The 9,869-nt window shown below is 40.2% G+C and overlaps 1 pseudogene; it reads left to right on the forward strand.

Annotated features, from left to right (window-relative positions):
- The window catches only part of LOC113832219, a 43,805-nt pseudogene extending 33,936 nt beyond the window's left edge, over positions 1-9,869 (forward strand).

Raw genomic sequence — 9,869 nt, forward strand, 5'->3', positions numbered from 1 at the left:
TTTGAGCAGCAAAATTTAAACAGGAAAAATCATTAACTGTAGCAAGTTGGAGCAGCAAGGGTTTGGCTGGTCAGAGAAAAACCCCAAAGAAATAGGAGGTGCCACTAACCTGGAAGTTGAGATGGGAGAAGCTGGGTATTGCTGGGTTCCTAAAGAGCAGCTGCTGACACTGGTGATGCAGGAGTGTCCCTAGAGGTTCACGGGGCACCTGTCCATATTGGAGATCAGCTATGGCAGCAGAACATCCTGAGCAAAGCAAAGCACCTTCCTTCTGTGGTGTCTCTCCTGCGCCCTCTGCTGACAATGACTAACATCATTCCCGGCCAGAAAGGGAAAACAGAGCCAGCATTATTTCAGATCAGGCACACTCTGAATTTGGGAATGAGGAGAATTGAGTTGATAGCAGACATTGAATGGGATACTTTTTGGAGTTCTAGTAGTTTTAAATAGAGATGACAGCCCAGCATTTTAGTTTTAATTCCTTCTCAGGAATTGAAGACTAGCTTGATATAGATTTCCTTGCTTCCCAAACTCAGGAATGAAACTCACTAAAGGCATGTAAAGTACAAATGGTTTATAACTTAATAAATTGTGGTGATATATGTTTTATGATTTAAGAAAGGTTGCCCAAGAATCAGAGTGCAGAGAGAGCCACACTTCCTAACCATAGAGGCCAGGTAGTGGTGGTACACACATTTAATCCCAGAAGTCAGGACACAGAGACAGATGGATATCTGTTAGTCCAAGGCCGTGCTGGGCTATGCAAGAGTGAATCAGTCTCAAAGTATTACAGAGGTACAGCTCCTTAAAATTTTTCATTAAATTATTTTAATTAAAGAAATCTTATTTTACATATGAATCCCAGTTCCCTCTCCTGCCTGTCCTCTCACTCTCTCACTATTTCCCAATCCCACCCCCCATCCACTCCTCAGGCAGGGTGACCTGTGTGTTTCATGAGGGATCATCAAAGTCTTTCAAAATATTTGACGTAGGACAGAGTACCCACATCCTTGTATCTAGACTGAGCATATTATCCCTCCATAAGCAATGGGCTCCAAAGAGCCAGTACATGCACTAGCGATGTATTTTTTTTGCAAGAACTTCAATAATTCCATCTCTCTCTTTTTTTCCTTTGTTACTTAGATGTTTTTTGGATGGGGTTGCATACAAGAAACACACCTCAACTTCAAAGACAGACATTACCTCAGAGTAAAGGGTTGGGATAAGATTGTCCAATCAAATGGACCCAAGAAACAAGCTGGGGTTGCTATCCTAGTATCTAACATATTAGACTTCAAGCTATAATCAGTCAAAAGAGATGAATGAGGTCATGTCATATTTATCATGGGAAAAATCTATCAGGAAAAAGTACTCAAATTGAAACAACTATGCCCCCAAATAAAGACACCAACATTTGTAAAAGAAACATTATTCAAACTCAAATCACAAATAAGATCTCACACAGTTACAGTGGGAGACTTCAACACAAAAATCTCATGGCTGGACAGGACCACCAGACAGAAACTTAACAAAGAGACAAAGGAGTTAACAGAAGTTATGACCCAATTGGGATTAAAAGACATCTATAGAACATTCTATCCAAATAAAAAATAAGATGCCTTCTTTTTAGCACCACATGGAACCTTTTCTAAAATCGACCACATACTCGGCAACATAGCAAAACTCAACAGGTACCAAAAAGTTGGAATAACTCCCTGTGTCTTATCAGACCATCATTCTTTAAAGTTGGAATTCAAAAACAATACAAATTGCAGAAAACCTACCAAATCATGGAAATTGAACAATGTGCAGTTGCACCATTCCTGGGTCAACAAGAAAAATAAAGAAAGAAATTAAAGACTTCCTAGAATTCAATGAAAATGAAGACACAAAATACCCAAACTTATGGGACAATTTGAAAGTAGTACTAAGAGGAAAGTTCATAGCTCTAAGTGCTCACACACACACACACACACACACACACACATAATAACTAGAGAATAGTCACACCAGAGAGTTGACATCAAAATTGAAAGTTCTAGAACAAATGGAAGCAAATTTACCCCGGTGGAGTAGACACCAGGAAATAATCAAACTGAGGCCAGAAATCAATGAAGTCCAAACAAAGAAAACAATTCAAAGAATGAATGTAACAAGGAGTTGGTTCTTTGAGAAAATCAACAAGATAGACAAAGCTTTATCAAAGCTACCAAAATGCAGAGAGAGAACATGTAAATTAACATCAGAAATTTAAACTGGGACATAACAACAGAACCTGAGGAATTCCAGAGAATTTTTATGGCATACTTTGAAAACAGGCACTCCACAAAATTGGAAAATTTAAGGAAATGGACCATTGTCTGGACAGATATCACTTATTAAAATTGAATCAGGAGCAGATAAGAAACTTAAACTGACTTATAAACCCTAAGGAAATAGAAGCAGTCATCAAATGTCTCCCAAGCAAAAAAATCCCAGGACCGGATGGCTTCAGTCCAGAATTCTTCCAGATATTCAAACAAGAGCTAATACTAGTACTCCTAAAATTGTTCCACACAACAGAAGCAGAAGGGACATTGACAAACTCTTTTTACAAGGCTACAATTACCTTGGTACCCAAGACACACATCGACACACTAAGAAAAAGAAATACAGACCAATGTCCCTCATGAACATTTATTTATGTGAAAATAATCAATAAAATACTGGCAAACCAAATCCACAAACATATCAGAAAAACAACCCACCATGATCAAGTAGGCTTCATCCTTGCAATGCAGGTTTGGTTCAACATACAAAAATCCATCAATGTAATCCACCATATAAACAGAATGAAAAAGAAAATACACATGATCATCTCATAAGATGCTGAAAAAGCCTTTGACAAAATCCAATACACTTTCATGATAAAGGTCCTGGAGAGATCAGGGATAACAAGAACATAACTGAACATAATAAAAACAATATACAGTAAACCAACAGACAACATGAAACTAAATGGAGAGAAACTCAATATGACTCTTCTAAAAATCAGGAGCAAACCAAGGCTGACAACTCTCTCTATATCTCTTCAATATTGTACTTGAAGTTCTAGCTACAACAAAAAGACAACAAAAGGAGATCAAGGGGCTACAAATTGGAAAGGAAGAAGTCAAACTTTCACTATTTGCTGATGATATGATAGTTTACATAAGTGACCTGGGAAAACTCTACCAGGGAACTCCTACAGCTGATAATCACCTACACCAAGTGACAGGATGCAAGAGTAACTCAAAAAAAATCAGTAGCCCTACTATGCAGAGATGATAAGAGGGCTGAGAAAGATATCAGAGAAACAGCACCCTTTGCAATAGCCACAAACAAATAAAATATCTTGGAGTATCACTAACCAAACAAGTGAAAGACATGTATACCAAGAACTTTGAGTCTTTTTGTTTGTTTTTTCAAGACAGGGTTTCTCAGCATAGCTGTGGAGCCTATCTTGACATGAGCTCTGGAGACCAAAATGGCCTGGAACTCAGAGAGCCACCTGCCTCTGCCTCCCGAGTCCTGGGATTAAAGGTGTGTTCCACCAAAGCTCTGTTGGAGCTTTAAGTCTTTAAAGAAAGAAGTTTGTTCTGTTGGTTTCCCAACTCAACCTCCCTGACCCATCATGTCCTCCTCACCCCTCCTCTTCTCCCCTTCTCGTTCTCCCAGATCCCTCTCCCATCCCCCCACACTGCAATTGCTCAGGAAACCTTGTCCCTTTCTCCTTCCCCAGGGGACCATGTCTCTCTTTGGGTCCTCCTTGTTATTACCTCCTCTGGATTTGTGGATTGTAGGCTGGTAATCCTTTATGTCTAAAATCCACATATGAGTGAGTACATACCATGTTTGTCTTTTTGACAGGGTGACCTGCTCAGTATGGTTTGGGTGGGACTATGCCCTAAACCAAAGTATATGATAGACTCTAAAGACCGCCCTATGGAAGGCATCACCCACCCTGGGGAAGAGAAAGAGTGTGTGATAGAAAAGGGTGTCAGGTGGGGGGGGTTGGAGGGACCTGGGAATGACATGCAAAATAATCTTTTTTATCATTAAAATTTTTTAAAAATAAAAAATAAATTAACAAACAAAGAAAGAAGTTAAAGAAGATACAATAAAATGCAACTATCTTAGATGCTCTTGGATAGGTAGGATCAACATAGTAAAAATGGCAATCTTGACAAAGCAATATACAGATCAATGCAATTCCCATCCAAATCCCACAAAAATTATTCACAGACCTTGGAAGAACAATACTAAACTTGATATGGAGAAACAAAAGACCCTAGATAGCTAAAGCAACCCTGTCCAGTAGGGGAACATTCTGAGGCATTACTATTCCTGACTTCAAGCTCTATTATAGAGCTACAGTTCTGAAAGCAGCTAGGTATTAGCACAAAAATACTCACATAGACCAATGGAATCCAACTAAAAATCCTGATATTAACCCACATACCTACAAACACTTTATTTTTGACAATGAGGTTAAAGATATACAATGCAATAAGGAGAGCATCTTCAACAAATGGTGCTGGCATACTAGATGCTGTCATGTGGAGGACTTTGGATAGATCCATGTCATTTCGCCATGCATAAAACGTAAGCCCAAATGGATGAAAGACCTCAACATAAATCCAGCCACACTGAACCTCTCAGAAAGAAGGTGGGAAGTACACTTGAAGGAATTGGTATAGGACACAACTTTCTGAACATTAGACCTGTAGAACAGACACTGAAATCGACAATAAAAGGGACCTCCTGAAACTGAGAAGCTTCTGTAAGGCACAGTCAGCAAAACAAAATGACAGCTCACAGAATGGGAAAAGATTTTCACCAACCCCAATGTCTGACAGAGAGCTGATCTCCAAAATTTCCAAAGAACACAAAAAGCTTGTTTCCAAAACACCAAATAATCCTATTAAAAAGTGGGGTACCAAACTAAATAGACAATTCTCAATAGAGGAATCTAAAATGGCTGAAAGACACATAAGAAAGTGGTCAACATCCTTAGCCATCAGGGAAATGCAAAACAAAACAACTCTGAGATACCATCTTGCTCCAGTCAGAATGGCTAAAATCAAAATCACCAACGATAACTTTGCTGGAGAAGATGTGGAGAAAGAAGAGCACTCCTCCACTGCTGGTGGGAGAGCAAACCAAAAAATAACAGGATTTAAGAACAACTGGTCACTAATATCCCTTAATATCAATGGACTCTTAATGCCTATAAAAAGACATAGGCTAATAGAATGGATGAAACAAACCAGAGCTGACCTTCTACTGAATACAAGAAACACGCAACTCAATGTCAAATTACCCCGGAACTAAAGGTTGTGAAGCGACTTTATAATCCAATGGACCTATGATAGAAGATGATATAGTTATCCTAATATATAACAAAATAGACTTCAAACTAAATCCAGAGATGATGAAGGACACTTCACATTCATCAGATGAAAAATTCATCAAGATGGAATCACAATTCTCAACATCTGTTCCTCAAATACAAGGGCAAGCACATCTATAAAGGAAATATTACTAAAGCTTAAATCACATATCAGACTCAACACACAGATGTCTCTTATGTAAATGTGCACACTTTGAAAATTTCTTTAAAAACACACTTTTGTTACTTTATTATGAATACCATGTTTTTGCTTTTGTTTGATTTTTCTTTGGTTTTTTGAGACAGGGTTTCCCAGTGGCATGAGGGTAGTCCTGGAACTAGCTCTTGTAGACAAGGCTGGTCTTGAACTCACAGAGATCCACATGCCTCTGCCTCCCAAGTGCTGGGATTAAAGTTATGTGCTCCCCCCCAACTGAGTACCATGTTTTGTCAGGTTAGCATGGTATTCCTTTGACTGTGACATTTTGTGTAGTCTACAAGGAAATTACAATTCCAAAACTCAATGGAACAGAATATATATGTTCCTTAGCTACAGGAGAGGTCAGGGCCACAGTGAGGAAAGTTTGGAGGAAAGCAAAACTAAAACCAAGAATACACCAAATCCTTCGGCTTTGTTTCAAACAACACAGGTCACAGTTACTAAATGCTTAAATTGGATGGTTCTGTACCTGCCCCTTGCACAATTTTACTGCCTATTTGTAGCTCTCCATAGCAAATCGCTTATAACTTGAGGAGCTCAATAGCTTTTAACCTAAGAATGCAACCCAGTCTTCATGCTCATCCTTAGTGCAATGAACTCTCATGGTCTCCTCACTAGTGCTCTGACTGCCGTGCAGAGATGACTGCAGTGATGCTGACCTGAAATCACAAAGGAGAATTCCTGATCTTTGATTTTTGCATCTTTCTTATTACAGATTGGAACAAGATTTCCATGAACAACACATTCAATGGAAGGATAATATTCACAATATACAAAGAATTCAGTAAGGAGATTCCAAAAAAAAAAAAAAAAAAAAGAAAGAAACCCTCAATATTCCATGAAAAATTGTGGGACAAAATAAACTGAGAATTTTCAGAAGAAACACAAATGAATGGTAACCACTTAAACAAATATTCTGCATCCTTGCATAACTGGTGGAAGCACCAGTCAGGCTGACCAACTAGGGTAGAATCAGGCTCCAGGTGCAGTGCTTTGAGTCCATCTGCCCCACAGCTACTCCATCTATAAGCTGCTGGGTCCCATGGAGGAGCTGGATCTTGGAACCCTATGTCTCCCCAGAATTGTGAGCTTCTGAGGTCCACCTGCCAGCACCTGACTTGGAAATATTTTGTAGCTTCAGTCAGCACTGCTTGCCCTGCTGGGAGACTCATTCGGTGGGATTGGGGGTGTTGGAGTGGCAATGTAGTGCTTCCTGTGGTATACAAGTTTACAGGTAGAGCCAGGCAAATCTTGGGGAGGCCTGTATTAAGGGAAAATAGGTGGATGGCATCGTGGAACTCACCTGGGTCATTCCACAACCCGTCCAGGACCTGCCTAGTCAGAAGATCACCCTAACTCTGGGCAACAGCAAGATAGCCCAAATAAATTCCAAGGTGTTCTAGTATTTCTGTTGTTCGGGGAGAAAAAAACAGACTTTCAGTCTCACGTTGTTGGCTCATGCCTTTAATCCCAGTACTCGGGTGCTAGAGGCAGGCGGATCTCTGTGAGGAGGATGCTAGTCTGATCTACAGAGTGAGTTCTAGGACAGGCTCCAAATCAATACAGAGAAATCCTGTCTCGAAAAACAGAAACAAACAAACAAAATGCACCAAACAAACAAAAAAAAACAACAGACAAAAAAGAAAACAATTAGTCTAGTCTTAGTGGTTCATGCCTTTAATCCCAGCATTATTATTATTATTTTGTTTTGTTTTGTTTTTTGTTTTACAAGACAGGGTTTCCCTGTGTAGCTTTGGAGCCTCTCCTGGCACTCCCTCAGGAGACCAGGTTGGACTTGAACTTGCAGAGATCCGCCTGCATCTGCTTCAGAGTGCTGGGATTCAAGGCGTGTGCCACCAACACCTGACTTAATTCCAGCATTCTTTTGTTTTGTTTTGTTTTGTTTTGTTTTGTTTTGTTTTGTTTTGTTTTGTTTCTGGAGACAGGGTTTCTCTGTGTAGTGTAGCTTTGGAGCCTATCCTGGCACTCCCTCAGGATAGCAGGCTGGCCTCGAACTCTCAGAAATCTGCCTGCCTCTGTCTCCTGAGTGCTGGGATTAAAGGCGTATGCCACCAATGCCTGGATTAATGCCAGCATTCTTGATGCATAGGCAAACACATCTCTGTGAGCTCATGACAAATGGATTTTCAAATGGAACTCCCAGAAAACCAGAGATAATACACAGTAAAACATCTTCAAAAAACTTAAAAAATCCACTCCTGCATGTTTTTCCCCAAAGTTGGGTGTGAGTGCTGCTGTGTCTCTGACTTGGAGGATATGCTATCCTTCTGGAATGGGGCCATTGAGTTCTCTCCAGAAGAGAGGGAATGCCTAGATCCTGCTCAGTGGAGCCTGTACAGGGATGTGATGTTGGAGAATTACAGCAAACTTCTATTCCTGGGTCTTGCTGTCCCTAAGCCACACCTGGTGACATTTCTGGAGCAAAGACAAGAGTCTTCAGGAGTGAAGAGACAAGCAGCAGCCACCATGCACCCAGGAAGAATACCCAATGATTATAACATTTATAATGAGACTATTGATTGTAAGTCACTATGTATTCCATGCAAGAGAATTCAAGCAGGGAAGAAACTCTACAAGTGTGAAGAATGTGGTAAGGCCCTTAGTTCTTCTAAAACACTTTCTATACATCAGAGACTTCACACTGGAGAAAAATCCTACACATGTATAGAATGTCATAAGGCGATTAATACACGCTCATCACTTTTTATTCACCAGAAAAACCATACTGATGAAAAAACATACATGTGTGAAGAATGTGGCAGAGCTTTTTATGATCCTGCATTTCTGAAGAAACATCAAAAGATTCATTGTGGAGAGAAACCCTACAAGTGTGAAGAATGTCACATAGCTTTTCATTGTCACTCAAGCCTTAAGAACCACAAGACAGTGCACACAGGAGAGAAACTTTACCATTGTAAACTGAGTGGAAAAGGATTTACTAAGCCTGCTCTCCTCAGTGAGAACAAGACAGCTCATCCTTCAGAGAAAGCCTACAAGTGTGAAGAGTGTGGCAAGTGTTTTTGCACTTCTTCATACCTTAGACAACATCAAACAATCCATTCTGAAAACTGTTGCGTCTGCCTCGACCAGCAAGGGAAATGTAACACACAAACTCTTCTTTAAGCAGTTTATTCAGAAACCTTGAACAATACTCTTCTACTTCTACCTCAGCTTCTACCTCAGCTTCTACCTCAGCTTCTACCTCAGCTTCTACCTCAGCTTCTACCACAGCTTCTACCTCAGCTTCTACCTCAGCTTCTATCTCTACTTCTATCTCTGCTTCTATATCTACTAGCCCCCTGGCAAGCCCTTAAAAGCAAGCTCATTAACTCACGCCACCTGGCAATCCCAAATAGCAAGCTCATTACCCAATTAGCTCACGACACCTGACGATCCCAGATAGGTCACAGCTGGAGGAGGCACACCAGATCCACTAAGCACTTCCAAATAAGCCTTGTTTACAGCTAAGCTTGGTCTCCCTGGCTTCCAGCCAGGTGCCATCTTGGGGCTGTGGCTCCCCACAGAAAACAAGTCCCACAAGTGTGCAGAGTGTGGCAAAAGGTTTTCCTTATTTACATACCTTCAAGATCACCAGAGTGCCCATGCTGGGGAGAAACCATACAGGTGTGAGTAGTGTGGAAAATCTTTTTTCTTATTTTCATCCTTTAGACGACATCAAACAATCCATTCTGAAGACAAGTCCTACAAGTGTGCAGAGTGTGGTAAAAGGTTTTCCTCCTTTACATACCTCCAATAGCATCAGAGAGTACATACTGGGGAGAAACTTTACAAGTGTGAGGAGTGTGGAAAATCTTTTTCTTCTTTTCATCCCTTACACGACATCAAACAAGTCACTGTGAAGAGAATCCTTTCAAGTGTGAAGAGTGTGGCAGGTGTTTTTACTCATTATTTTCCTTTAGAATACATCAAACAATCCATTCTGAAGACAGTCCCTATAAGTGTGTACAATGTGGCAAACAGTTTTCCTATTCTAGGTGTCTTCAGGAACATCTGACAGTTCATACTGGAGAGAAACCATACAAGTGTGAGGAATGTCACAAATCCTTTCATTATCAATCATCCCTTAGGAAACACAAGAGTGTTCATACTTGAGAGAAATTCTACAAATGTGAAGAGTGTGACACATGGTTTTCCTCATCTTCATCTCTTAGACGACATAAAAAAAAGAAAGAAAACAAAAAACAAAATTCATTCTGA

Source organism: Cricetulus griseus (genome assembly GCF_003668045.3).
Source record: "Cricetulus griseus strain 17A/GY chromosome 1 unlocalized genomic scaffold, alternate assembly CriGri-PICRH-1.0 chr1_1, whole genome shotgun sequence".
Lineage (NCBI taxonomy): Eukaryota > Metazoa > Chordata > Mammalia > Rodentia > Cricetidae > Cricetulus > Cricetulus griseus.